The sequence below is a fragment of the Rattus norvegicus genome, chromosome 2 (assembly GCF_021556685.1).
Source record: "Rattus norvegicus strain SHRSP/BbbUtx chromosome 2, alternate assembly SHRSP_T2T, whole genome shotgun sequence".
Lineage (NCBI taxonomy): Eukaryota > Metazoa > Chordata > Mammalia > Rodentia > Muridae > Rattus > Rattus norvegicus.
The window spans coordinates 236,024,718-236,039,455 of NC_141535.1; the positions used below are offsets into that span (position 1 = coordinate 236,024,718).

Consider the following 14,738-nt stretch of genomic DNA (forward strand, 5'->3'; position numbering starts at 1 on the left):
TGAGTGCCTGGATGGTTGAGTGAGGGAGGCAGTTTATTAGATGCCAAAAGGCTGTCCTAGCAGTGTTTTCTTCTCAAAGCAAAATCTTCAAATGAGTCTTATTGAATAAGTTTATTTCTTCATAATTTTGAGCTTGCCATAATCTCTCTGTCTCTGTCTTTGTCTCTCTCTCTCTCTCTCTCTCTCTCTCTCTCTCTCTCTCTCTGTGTGTGTGTGTGTGTGCGTGTGTATGCTCATGTGTGAGTATGTATATACAGATAATTCCTAAGATGTCTTCAAGTTATTTTTCCTGTTGCCTTAACATGATTTGTGATTCTTTTTGGTAGGACTTTTCTCTTTGGAAGCCATTGTCCTGGCTCTAGATAATCTTGTTACAGTGTGAGTGTCATGTGAGCCTCTTTGCATTCATTGTCATGAAATGTTTGAGCATTTGAGCATCTTGGATATACAACTCCATTTTTTTTCCTAAGATTTGGAAGGGTTAGAAATTACATTTTCAAATACACCCTGTTCCTTTCTATTCTACTTCTGGGTCTTCCATAAGCATATGTTAGTGCACTTAATGATATTGCTGAAGTTGTTGGACATTTTTTTATTTATTAAAAGAAAATAGTTATTTTGAGACTGGGTCTCATATTACCAAGGATGTTCTTGAACTCACTTATATAGCTAAGAGTAACCTCAAACTCTTGATCTTTCTGCTTCTATGTCTTGGCGTCTTGGTATTGTCTCACTATTTTTGGCTTTGTCTAGCCTTCTCCTCTCTCTCCCTTCCCCAACTCCACTAGCTCTGTTTACCTCTGATTTGTCAGGTGAATTAGAAAAAGGAAAGGATGGAGGTGGAGGTATTGGCTTGCTATTTCTTACAACTGGAGGCAGGTAAGAATCGAACTGTAAATTAATCCAATGCTAAAACATTTTTCTTGGATTCAAAAAAGAAGAAGAGGAGGAGGAAGAAGAGGAGGAGGAGGAAGAAGAGAAAGAAGAGGAAGACAAGGAGGAAGAGGAAGAAGAGGAAGAGGAGGAGGAAGAGGAGGAGGAGGAGGAAGAAGAGAAAGAAGAGGAAGACAAGGAGGAAGAGGAAGAAGAGGAAGAGGAGGAGGAAGAGGAGGAAGAAGAAGAGGGGGAGGGGGAGGAGGGGGAAGAAGAAGAGGAGGAGGAAGAGGAGAAGAAGAAGAAGAGGAAGAAGAAGAGGAAGAAGAAGAAGAAGAGGAAGAAGAAGAGGAAGAAGAAGAGGAAGAAGAAGAGGAAGAAGAAGAAGAAGAAGAAGAAGAAGAAGAAGAAGAAGAAGAAGAAGAAGAAGAAGAAGAAGAAGAAGAAGAAGAAGAAGAAGGAGGAGAAGCCGCCAGCACTATTCTTTAGATACTGTCAGGACAAGAGGCCAGACTGAAAAGCAGATGACGGGACAAAGGGATGCTTGTTTTAATTTGCCACAGAATGACAGTTTGTGCATGATACTGTAGAAGCAGGCAAGAAGAAATAAAATAGTCAGTGGTCTTGGCTCAAGGGTAGACATTTGTCTTCTCCTCATGGGTCAACTCATGTCAATTCCTATCTGCAGGTCTTGTCCTCTTCACTACATGAATGGACACACTGGGCCTGCAGATGGCTGAATGGAAGCTTTAAACAAGACTGTGACTGTCACCAGAGTTTCAGGACCAAGGCCTGGGCTCTGGCAGGCAGCTATTGCTTATTGTTTGAGGAGATGGTCTGCTTCTTGGGAGCTGCCTGCCCTTGCTCCATTGTGAATAATCTAGCATTGTGATCATTAGCATCATCTATGGAGGGAGTCTGCCCTACTGGACAGGGCCCCAGTGAGGGATGCAGCAGTGAGTTTGGCCTACACTGCCTTGTGCTCCCATTGGATCACACCTGCACACCCACACAGAAGCTATCTTTGGGTCCTTGAATGAAAGACACACACACACACACACACACACACACACACACACACACACACACACACGTTTATATTTAAAATGCCTTGGCTACCTCAAAGTGGCCGGTGACCACTCACCCGAAATCTCACGTGGCTGGCTGGCTTTAACTCCTGCCACTCCTGCATCCCATCCTTCTTCCCCGAGTCACGGCGATTCTGCCCCGTTCCTCCCCGCATCCTAGCCCAAGCAACCCTTAAGTGTCCCACCACGTGTTCAACCATTGCCAACTGGCATCTTTATTGATTGATCCAAAACCAACCGAGGACAAGGACCTTTAGCGTTTGGACACGCAGAGTCCCGATTGAATCAAAGCATTAGAACCAATTTCCAAAAGGTAAACGGGATCTGTAACCTCAAGTCTGACTGTGGAGTGCTGGTCTCAGCTTTTATGTTTCGAGACAGGAAGAACTGGGACGGGGCAAGGGGCAAGGGGCAAGGGGCAAGGGGCAGGGGGCAGAAGGAAAGAGGTGTTCATGATGAAGCCATAATGGTTAAACCATGATCCTGGTCATTGTCCCACTTCTGATTCTGCAAGGAGGTATATAGTTATCCTTATTGCTTGAGGAGATGGTCTGCTTCTCAGGACCCGCCTATCCTCGCTCCAGCAGGCAATTCTGCTGTCATGAATAATTAATATCATCTGAGGAGGGAGCCTGCCGCGCCTGGCAGTGCTCTTCCTGGAATCCTACGTGACTGCTCACGGACGGACGCTGGCTTATCTGTTTTAGACCTTCAGCCTTGAAGGAGGAAGGAGACAAGGTAAGGCAGATACTCCTCCTGTGACTAGCGTGCTGAGTCAGACAGCAGAGATACCGCTGTAGAACGGAAGGAGACCCTCAAGTCGGAGACAGACGTCCCAGACTTGTATCTGGCGAGCCCAACTGAGGATTCAGTGCTCTTCAGCAGCAACAGTTTCTAAATGCCTACTACAATGTGTGGCCTGACAAAACTTCCGGCAGAAGGGGAGTATCTAATTCACCCCAGATAAAGAATTCACGACGGACCCAAGTACAGATACCAAAGTTCAGCATGATACATCAATGAGTTTTATTGGGGTTACTTAAAGGAATGTGGGCAAGGGGGTTACTTACAGGAGCAGAAATGATTCAAAGACTTCAGCATCACCAAAGCCTGCCCCAAAACGAGTGACAGTTTATAAAAGCTAGGAGACCCGGACACACTGCCCAGCCTGCAGGCAACTCAGCATGATGGAGAGTGCTCTTTCCAGCTGACTCTGCACTAAACCTCTTCCAGGTAGCTGGTCTGCTCTCAGAGTATCTGCAGCTTTCCTCCTCTGAGAGACTTCTTGGACTCTGTTCCACTAGTCTCAGAGGGACTTTTATGGCTTACTCTGGCAGGGAGGGGCTTAGTGAATTTGGTCAGTTTCAGGGACTTCCTTAAACTATTTTGAGTTGTTTACCTTCCAGCTTAAGGAGTTTCCAAACAGGATGGGATGTTTCAATCTTGGAAGAAACAGTTACATAATACAATGCAAAAGAATCCCCGTTTAATTCATCCACAAAATTTCAGTCTGTCAAACAGATGGGCTGCCATACTATGATCACTCCCAGTACAAAATATTTGCATCCCACTTTGTAAGGGAAGATACTGGGCTGCAGTGAAGGTGAGTGACTTACATAATGTCAGCATACCCAGTGTCAAATCCTCTGTGCGTACTCTTGTAGCATTCAACGTGTGTGGCCCATGAACAGTCACACACAGAGCCGGAGCAAGAACAGACGTGCATTGCATCACTCTGAGAAGAATCCATTGAGATGCCTCCATTGCAGAGATGCTCCGGTCCTGAGAAGTATGTGCTTCACTGAGACACTAATGGCCTTTTAGGACCCCACAGTTCTGGCACCTTCTTACCTTGCTAATGCCTATGATTAGTTAATCCACCCTGGTCTGACCCTGAGAGAACCTGTCTGATGTTGTCCTGCCGCATAAAACAGTCACTCTACTGCCAGAGGAAACGTCTGTTTTCCCTCCGAATTCATCACGGGGAGGTTGTTCTTCCTAATGGGTTTAGAGTCTGAACTTTCATAAAAGGCACCTTATCTCCCTGGCTCTCTCATATGTCTTCATCTGTTCTATTGACTCTCTCTGATGGAATATACCAGCCGGCGCTGCAAAGTGCTTTTTAATACTTTAGTAAACAGTTGAGAAAGAAACCTCATTACAGATAAAGTGAGAAGTGAGGTTGGACAGCCCATTCATCTTACTCAGGATGAAATAAGGGCTATTGTTCAATTAGGCTAAAGTACATTCTCTCATGTTTCCTTCCTGACGTCTTGTTTGGGAGCAGGGGTGGGGGGAGCGGGTGGCACGGAGAGTAAGCTTCTGAGCTACTGCCCAGGAACATGCAGCAGAGTGGGACCTGGTGAGCAGGGGCACCGGGTTCAACAGCTGCTCCCACAGAAGCAGCTGTGAATCAATTTCTGCCACAGGAAGCCAGGCTGGGGGTCCCTGGGAGAGAGCATGCCCAGTCTTTCCTCCATCCTGGCCGGCAGGGGGTTTTCTTTAGTTTGCTGGGGGAAGGAAAATGGAAGGAGCTGGTGGTTGGTGCTGGGAGACGAGGGTGGCTTTAAGGGAAGAGTAGTTGGAAAGTCAATCTGGTCTACACCTAAAATAGATAAACTACACATCTGCCTTTGCTCTTTAGCCACTAATCATAGCAACATTTTGGTATAATTTTAATGGGGGAGGGAGGGGAGAGGTGTTGGGTCAGGTACAGAGGCTAGGAAAGGAGGAGGAGGAGGAGGAGGAGGAGGAGGAGGAGGAGGAGGAGGAGGAGGAGAGAAACGGGAGTTGGCACATGGCTCTTTCTTAGCCTGCTAGGCTGGTTAAGAAAATGTTTCAATGTTTCTCCTTGGATTCACATTTGTTTTCAAGGAATAGGCAAAGCCCCATTTCTATGGTTAGGCTGAATTTGGTGGAGGGCCAATACAGTTGCTAGGAAGCACTGAGGTCGGGGGTAGGGGTGGGGGATGTTTTGTTTTGTTTTATTTTGAATCGGGTACAGTTTACTTTGAGATGTCTATCAAAAGTTAAACAAAAATAACCATGAGAAAAAAAACCTAAAGTCCTGAGTCATTGGAGGTCAGACCTTGTGGGTACAGACATGTGATATTTGTGCTCGTAAAGGCTGGTGTGTTAATCTTTGCACTGACTTTAGTACTTTTAAAAACATGTGTTTGCAGTCAGCCAGATGCTCTGCCCCTGAGCTCTAGCCCCTAAAATGTGCTTTGGATGGAAATAGGAAATGGTTTATTCATCCTCCATCCCTCCGTCCCTCCGTCCCTCCCTCCTTCTTCCTCTCTCTGTCTCTGTCTCTCTGTCTGTCTCTGTCTCTGTCTCTGTCTCTCTCTCTTTCTTTTTACATATGGAGGGCAGAGTTTAGTTACTCATAAAAGCCATCTTTCATGTGTTTTGGAGATAGGATCTCTTACTCGCTTACTTGGACCTGCCCCTTATGGATTAGACTAGGCAACTTGGCCAATGAGCCACATGGATCCTCCTTGTCCCCATGTCTCCAGGGATAGAATTATAAGCCTGTACCGCCCGTGTCGGCCTTTCATGTGAGTTCTGGGGATCAACTTGGGTCTTCGTGCTGTTGAGCTGAGGGGAGCTGAGTTGCTGATCTCAAGGGAATAGCTTAAAACTGAACTGTGTACCAGAGAGCTGGTAAGCTCGATTGTTCCCACGCCCATCTACATGTGGAGGTAGACTTTGGGTTCCCATGGACTCCACATGGGGTCTTCAGGACAAACGGAATGCTGGCTCTTGGGAGGGAAACCAACGGCTTTCTATGAATCCCTTGGTTAATTTTAGGGGAACACATTTCTAGATTCTCAGTTCTGACTGTCCTTACCTAATTGATATGTCAAGCCTGTGGTTATCCAATTCTTCCACTGTCTTTTAAATCCCCCGGGGTGAAGAATCATCTCCCTTCCAACTTAAAAGTTTATTAATGTGGATTGCGCCAAGGCAGCAAAAGCAGAGGCAGTCAGAGGATGCCTTGCTCCCAAGGCAGCACAGATGCCATCAGGAAGCACGGATGGTGGCTGCTCCTTTGTCATTTCAAAGGTAAACTCTTGGCAAGGCCAAGACATGCCTCTGCACCCACCCAGCCAGCCATCTGTGAATTAGGGTTGACAAGTGAGATCGTTGTCTTCAGGGCGGACATTCAAATGCTCATCTGAACTGAAAAATAGAAGTCAGACTTTCCGACAGAAAATAATCTGGCTTTGATGATTGGTTTACAATGAGAAACGGATTTGCCAAATGTATAGTTGATATCCTGTATAAATTGAATATCTAAGTATATATGTCTAACATTTAAAAAAATTCTGAGCCAATAGGACTGTAAAATACATAGAAAATTAAACTTAGAAGGAACATTTTTAGATGTACATTAAAGATTCTGTATACTGCACAAAGATTAGTTTTAGAAATAGATTAAAAGAATGTACAAAATGAAATTTGAAGAAAACTGTTATAGGGCTTTTGTAAGAGCATAGGCTAGGCTGAAACAACGTGAGGAAGATTCTTGACGTAGTAGGATTGAGGTTAGAGTCAAAGACTAACAGGATCGATTAACCATTGGAAAACAAGAGATGGAAAGACTGCCCAGCCCAATGTCAACATCATGTGCAAGAACTTTAAGGGTGTCCCAGCGTTGCCCACTGAGACAATCCAACCCACGCTATGGCTGGCTACTCTCCAGCCCTGGTGGTCTCTCTGCCCCGTGGTGAACCCCATGAGGCATCTGCCCAACTTCTCTGGGAGGAACCCGCTCACATTCCCAGTCATCCTGTGGAAAGCTATCACAATTCCCCGTAACCCAGTAAAATCAAAACTCTAGAGGCTTGTAATCTATCGGTCAGATTTATATCAGTAAATTCTCACAAAACCCTCACACGATGAACTCAGAGCCAATTGGTATGGATACGAGCTGCCCACCTAGATTGGACAAATTGTCCTGTATTATTCTATCCCTTCTATGATATTCATTGCCACCTGTGGCTATTTCAAGCCACGTGGATCTGGTTCATCTTCTTCCTCCATCTTCTCTGTCCTTCTGTCTGTCTGTCCCCTGCCCTCTCTCTCTGAAATGCTCAGCCTTGCCTCCATTTTTCATTGCCCATCCACAGACTCTGGTCTTATATTTCACCTGCCGTCCCGCGCATGGACAGCAGTCTACATGTGCCAGCGCTGCCCACTGTGGTGGCAATGCCATTATCAGCTCCATCTTGGGACAAGAAGAGATAGCACATCGAGGGTGTTAACTTTGGCACCTATCGGCCTGGCAACAGTTAATACATTGGCGCAGAAGGCGAGGGAGGGCAAACTGAGCAGCTGAACAGGAGGTGAGGAGGCTTAGAGACATCCCAGGAAGGGATCTCTTGGTGTTTTTAAGTAGAATATGTTGCTTTTCCTCTGAATTCTCATGAAAATATTTCCATTCTTTAATTACAGAATGTCTCTCATGCCACAACAACTCCTTGTTTGTATGTCAGTCTCTTCTAATCTATAAACTCTTGAAGAACACAGGCTCTGTTTTACCCATCTTTGTAATTTCAGCCTCTAGCTCATCTTGCCTCGAGTGACAAGATCTTTATAAAGTTTTGATTAATGATGAAGGGATGAACGAAAGAAACCCAAGAGGAAAACCAAGAGGGCTGGCAGGAGAAAAAGGAGCGTCTTCCTAAATATCAGGGGCTCTTGGTCAACAAGCTAAGTAGTTCATGAAGCCAAGGCACTGGGGTATGATCACGCCAGTGAAGAGGGAGGGATAGTAAATATGAGTGAACTTTGTCTTCAGTTCATGTGCACACGTGTGTATACGCATGTATAGGTATGTATACACATGTAAAGGTGTGTATTTGATTTATATTTGTTCTGAATGAAAAGTGGATTTCTAACAAGCACAGTGAAATAAATTTTGGAAACACCAGAGTCCATTTTGTTGCCTGGTAGTAACAGAGATGGCGGTGTAGCAAGCGAGGTCAGTCGATGGCTGTGGGACAGTGGGAAGCAAGAGTAAGAGAGCCTCGATGTCTGATTGGCTACAGTCAAAAGATCTCCATGACTCTGCACAGAAGATATTGAAGCATATCAGTACAGCTCTTGCAAACCTGAAGTAGCTGTCTGTCAACTCACAAATTTCCCTCCCTTTACTAGTAGTCACTGGTGGGCTCCTCTGCCTGATGGTCTGTGCAGGTGGCCTTGCACAAAGAGCTTGGGTCAATGAACCGGAGTAGAGTGGACTTTTGTCTCCTTTAGGCTGGGGCTTGTAATGTCTGGTGTGAAACCATTTAAAATTTTCATTCTTTCTGTGTGGAATCTGGAAAGGTTTAAGTTACCAATTTTCCTGTGAGTCTGAGCTCTGAAGTGAGGGGATTGGGGATTTGGGGAAGGGCTCCTTGGCCAACCTCTGGTGAACAGGCAGGATGATCAAGAGGAAACTGTCTTAAGCATTTGGGAGTTGGGGATCACTGATTGTCACAGCAAAGCATATCCTAGCCTAACAGAGATGGTAGTAAAATCACCAAGCTAGAACAGGGATGCACTGCTCTCCTTTAGGGGTTGAAGATGCTCTTGGCTAGTGGGTAAGATCTGTGGGAAGAAATGATTATGAGTTGAGAACCCAGAAAAAAAAGTTCCATTATTCAAGAACATTAGACCTAGAATTGTCACAAATCTAGAGATGACCTCTGCCTCCCTCTCTATGCTTTGTCTCTCAGCTGGGGCAGTGTGAGCCATCTGCTTTTTTTTTTTTTTTTTTTTTTTGTGTTAGGCAGCATTACCCACTCTATAATGTCCAGTCTAATCTACCTGGAGAACAGGGTATCCTTCTGTAGCAGAAGCATTTTTTTTTGCAGACATTATTAAGGCTGAACATTTGAGATGGGAAAATCATGCCAGCTTATCCAGGGTCCAGTCTAGCCACATGGGTCTTTTGAAATGGAACTGATATGGCATCATGAAAAGACTTCAAGCCTCTCTTGCTGCCCGTGATGAAGGAAGAGAGGACGCCAGCGATGTCAGCACAAGCGCATGAGCAGAGGCCATTGTTTGTTTCCCTATTAGGGCTTTCAGCGATCGACACAGCCCTGCTAGTCACTGTTAGCCCAGCACGATGCATGTCAGACTTCTGACCTACCGAACTATTGGGCAGTTTGTATTTTTTTTAAGCCACCAAGTTTATGTCCACTTGTTACAGAGCGGGAGGAAAACTAACATACTGCCCTCACTCCGGCTCCCCCGTGACCTTGTTTCTATTTCCCCCTCTTTCTGAATGCTTCCCAGTCTCGCTGATAAACCTGTTTTCAAAGCTCAGCCCCAATCTCAGTGGAGTCACTCGAATACCCCTGGAGCTGGAGGGACACCCGTTCAACAGCCAGGCTCAGGCTCCGCTCACAGCTTGTCATGTTTACCCGGCTGTGGGATCTTCCGTGGTTTCCAGCATGTCTCATCTGTGTGACTCACACACACATGGCGTGCAGGAGTGATGATGAAGCAGCGCTTTCTGGAAACAGCAAGTCGTGTGGCGTCTTTTTATTTTCTTTAAGCCATTTGGCCACTGCAGCTGCCGGAGGATGTCTGAGGCATCGGTCCGACAATAGAAACATTTAATGCAGTAGTCTTCTCTCTCAGTGCCCCTGCTAGCTGTGAAGTTCTTTGCCATGCACAGATCTTATGGGTCTAAGTTAGTTAAGGTGATGCCATCCCCCCTTCTAGTGAATGGTTTAGAAATGACCAGAGAAAGATGATCTAAAAGACTCTTTACAGAATGAGATGGCAGAAGAGAAGAGATCTTTTTTTTTTCTTAAGGTTAAATACAATTTTATGGGAAGGGAGGGGATCTTCTTTAGGGCAGTGGTCATGCATTAGGTAAAAGCAGGGGGGAGGGGGTTGCTTGTTTTCTTTTTCTTTTCTTACACATTAAGTCGGTGATGTCAGCGAGGATCTTAATTTACTTCTCATGCTTTGCTTAGACAAGATAATGCACTTAGGCCTGCTTAGCTGGGCTCACATGCTTGGCTGCCTCTCAAAGATCCTTTGGTTTGGGGCAGGGGTAGGACAGGGTGTTCCCAGGCAGCCTTATCAGTACCAGACAGCACCCAGACTGTGGCCTCAATCATGCACGTCCTCTTTCATAAGACCTTTAAAAGGCCAGATCTGCTGACAGAGCTGTTAGGTCCCACAAGCCACCTTCCAGGGACGACTGGACATCCACTAGGAGCAGGAGCTTTGGGCTCAACCATTACCATCCCTGAACTGTTTAGTGGAGGGAAAAGCGTGGGTCGGGTAGTCCAAACAGGCTGTAGAGGAGGATGACTCTTCAACTGTACATTTGCCCGAGAACTCAGACTTTCCTTCTCTGAATCAAAGTGCACAGACATTACTTAAAGAGACTGTGTTCTCCGTCCCTCCAAGGTGCGTAGTCAGCGTCATTCTTGATGCATAGGAGAGAAGATACTTCATATGGTGGAGGACAGGGTGCTAGGGCTTATTTCTTCCATGAAACTCTAGTGAATTCACTCAATATGCTTACTGAGTGCCTGCTGTAGGACAGGTACTCTGATAGGTAGGTACTGGTTATACGGTGGTACACATGTGAAGTCATGTTTTAAGGGAATTTACATTCTAATGTAGATTCAGCATGCACACACACACACACACACACACACACACACACACACACGCACACACGATGTTCTCTCCACAGATATTGGAGAAAAGATGGGACCAACCTACTAGAAGGGGAAACTACTAACGTTTGGAAGAGTGTGACCATATGGAAACATGCAAGGGGTTGGTCTGCCGCTACTTATATTCAGATGCTGAATTGTGTGCCCCAAGGTCTGGTTGCTTCGAGATGAGTGGATTCTCACGTATACCACCAGCCTTTGTTGCATAAACCTTGCTCCCCAATGAAAAACCACAGGTTAAACGAAACTGCTGACAGCCAATTACTGGGGGAATAGAGAGAGTTTGTGTTACTGAGATGGGGGTCACAAGTTGGGAAGAGGGAGAAAGAAAAGGAATGCAGAGAAGATGGAGAGAACGGGAGGTCTCCATTAGTTGTGATGTCTTCCCAAGACGCCAGACTGCTGAGTCAGAAATGAACCCAGAGTTTCAAACAGCAAGTATTTGGGGAGCACAGATGAGGAGGTTGTCAGGCAAGTGATAAAGATTTAGACTGGGGGTGATCCCCCACTAACTGTGCAGAGCTTAATAAATAAAAACTATAGTTCGAGTCTCATTCATTTGAAGCTAAACATGCATAGGCTTAATTGTAATATTTTACAGAAGTGGACCTGGGTCCTAGCTGTTTTCTGCTCTTTCCCATATAGCAAAGCCTGAAAAAACAATGCAGGCTGTTCTCAGTTCTAACAGGGAACTCGTGATCCCTGAGCACATCCCTGTCTCCCTGGGGCCATGGTCAGGAAGTGCTCTAGGATGGTCTTGAAGTCACTACCCAGGAAGATCTAGGAGTCTGGTGACAAAGCCATGATCTTGACCTACTGGAAGGACAGAATCACCAGGCTGTGGTCTGGGTGCTGCAACTCTTTCCTAAGAACATTTGTCACTTCACATGCTACCCCCACACACACCCTCTCCCGCAGCTTAGGCTCAAGGCTTAAGTCTCCAAACTTTCTGTTCACAGAACATTTACTCTGGTCCCCATGGCCGCTCTCAGCCAAGAGGAATTTCTAACAGTTGTGCTTATTAAGTAGGTAAATCCAGATAACTTAATAGTAGTAATTTGTGCACGGTCTGACAGATGCCTCTGTGTTTCCCTTGGAATTTTAAAAATGCTCCGAAGTACTCCCGTGGGTTTACTGTCGAGTGCGTAGCGTATGCTTGGTCTCCAGGGCTTGAGGCATAGACAGTGCTATTACGGTACAAATGGTCCTTATCAGGGATAACTTATCATCAGCCCCGAATGCCAGATGCATCCATCTGGTTTGCAGGAGAGTGGGCGAAGCCTAAGGAGACAGAGAGTAGAGAGATTTCGTTTTAGAGGGAATGGGGGTGAGGGCAGGTGTTAGGCCAGGAGTGATGGAGACGTGTTCCAGCACGCCCGTGTTCTTGAAATTCTGACGGTGTTCACCCCGGCCCTACCTCAGTCTTTGCTCTAGCAGTGTTGCTCCCCCCTCGTGCCTGCAGTGCAGACTGCTTTCGCCTCCCACTCTAAGAGTAAACCTTGGCCAGGCACTCTCTCTCTCTCTCTCTCTCTCTCTCTCTCTCTCTCTCTCTCTCTCTCTCTCTTCCTCTCATGAGTCCCCAACAACAAACAAAAGCTCAAGTCTACCAATGCTTACTTTTTTAAATCAGTGTGCTATCCCTCATTCCCAGCAAAGTTAAAGTAGGAAAGACAAGGTGTGTCTTAGATCGGGTAAAATATCTGAATCGGCGTCTATGGTGGCTGGGCGTTCAGCTCGGCGTGATTTATATGTATCGTTGATAGCCTCCCTTCTATACCTACACCCGCTGAGAATTTCTGCATGACTAGGATGTATTCAGGACTTTGCCACCTCACCAATTCGTTCATCTCTTAGTTTTAAGTTTCTCCATTCAGGACATTGGATTCAAGACAAGCATTCAAGACAAGGATGTGCAGAGGGATATCGTTGTTTGTAAGGTGACCGGAAGCGTGTGTGACAGAAAAGGGAGAAGGAAGAAGCTAATCAGTGCAAACGATCGGCCACCACTTTGGACTTCCCTGCTCTAGACTGTGGGTACCACTGAGTCCTTCATGATGGCACTGGAGCTGTCCATCCACAGGGCATTTGTCCAGTGGTTCCCATTTACTGTAGATTCAGAATTATCCCTGGAGATTTTAGCCACTCCCTTTGCCTGGATGACCCTGTGTGTTGTAGACATTTTCAATCCCAATTGGGGGTTCTACCCCGCCTTTGACCATTTAGTTCCTGGATAAAAGACACACACAGCCTTTATATTTACAGTAAGCCTCACCCAGCACTAGAGCTTGGTGGATCTCTACCCCCTATGCTACTAAAATCTACTTCCCTATCAATAACCCTGAATTATTCCTTACTATGTTTCATCTGGGCTGCTCTTAACTGCAGTTGGCCAGCCCTCAGGGCCTTGTTTTAATGGCTCACCCAACCCATGGTGACTCCTTCCTCCTCCACCTTCTTATCCTTCATTCTTAACCCTGAGCCTGGGAAACCTAAACCCCACCTATAACTGTTCTGTCCAGATACTGACCATTGGCATCTTTATTTACCAATCAGAAATAATTTGGGGGCAGGGTCATTTGGTCTGTGTGCAGACTCTAGGTCTTGCCGGGGCCCTGCACCTCCCTCCCCACTTATCGTTACAACAGACGGCAAGGTCAATCCTCAACAGGACTGAAGGGTAGACTGCAGTTATACAGAAAGTCACCAGATAAAAGATGAAGGGAGTGCATGATGGAAATTCCTTAATGGCCGTAACTGTGGTTAGGAGGAGGGACCCGAGCCTGTGAGAAACACAGGTGACGCTGAGGCTTCTCTTGTGATGAGGTGAGGTACTGAAGTACGTCTCCATCACTTGCTACGCCTAAATTTCTGCAGCTTTGAGGCTATTAGGTACAGACACACATCTGGCTGCTAGTCCCAGCTTCTCCAGTCACCATCAGTCTCCAGCCTCATAACAGACATCTGAGCCAAAAGGACCCAGCCCAGCTCTTCCCAAGTTCTTAATACACACACATTTTGAGAGCAAATTGCTTTTTTAAGACACTAAATTTTGTCCTACTTTGCCTGTCTCTCAAGTCAGTCCTAACCATAGACACAGCCATTACATACTTCTGACTCTGAGCAGTGGACTGAAAGTCTACCGCTGTAGATGCAAATCTCCTCATGTGAAGGGCTCCAGGCCATCAGCACAGTAATCACAGACTCAAACCCCAGGAGAGGGTTTATTATCATTCATTCCACATGTGTGTGCTAAACACCCACTACGCAGTAAGGACTACGCTAGAATTAAGTAAAGCTTACGTTCTACTCATGGATCTCAGGGAATACTGCAGGATGGGAGAGACAAACACGAGATATACAGTCAAACTCTGATGAAAAAGAGCTGGGTGCATTTAGGAAAAAATGAACAAAGGAGCAGCCATGCATCTGACAGGAGCAGAGTCAGGGCAGGGCCCTCTGAGACAGAGACGTGTAGGTTCTCACTTAAAGACTGGGAAGGCACAGGCACTGGGAAGACGGTGGCATTGGAAGCTGCTTCAGTAGGGCCTTGAAGCCAATAGAACTTTCTAGGTGGAATAATCTTGTTCAGCCTTGCTGTGAGCGGTAGGTGTGACCCAGGTCTGTTCTACCTGTTTTGCATCTCGTTTGAGCTGTGTTTCCAGGGCCAAGTCTTCCCTCGGAGCTGTCAAAAGCCTCAAAGGCTTAGCTTACTGGACCCACACACTACAAGCCCTGCTTATCATTCTGTTGCTGTGATTAGGTATGGGCCATGTAGCTCTCAGCCCTAAATGGGATTTCTTTATGAAACCCCTTCCGCTAAGGCTCAGGGATCTACTTGAAAGAGGAGATGGATTGTTAGAGCCAGGGGTGGTGAATAAAACCAAGGAAACAGAATTCTTCAGCGACAGCAGGACCGAGGCACACATGAACTCAGAGAGACTGTGGCAGCAGGCACACAGGACATGCACAGGCTCACATCGGACAGAATCCCAGAGCGAGGAAGGAGAAGTGGACACAAGGTCCCACCCCTAATGAAGAAGCCATTTGCAGTTGATACCTGCTGTGGGGTGGTAAATTG

At 46.2% G+C, this 14,738-nt stretch overlaps 1 long non-coding RNA gene across 1 annotated transcript; it reads left to right on the plus strand.

Moving 5' to 3' along the window:
• The first annotated feature begins 2,367 nt into the window (after positions 1-2,367).
• On the plus strand, positions 2,368-4,203 carry LOC147996595 (uncharacterized). Its single transcript, XR_015677094.1, has 2 exons — positions 2,368-2,699; positions 3,626-4,203. It is a non-coding gene; the product is annotated as an uncharacterized LOC147996595 (long non-coding RNA).
• The last annotated feature ends 10,535 nt before the right edge of the window (positions 4,204-14,738 follow it).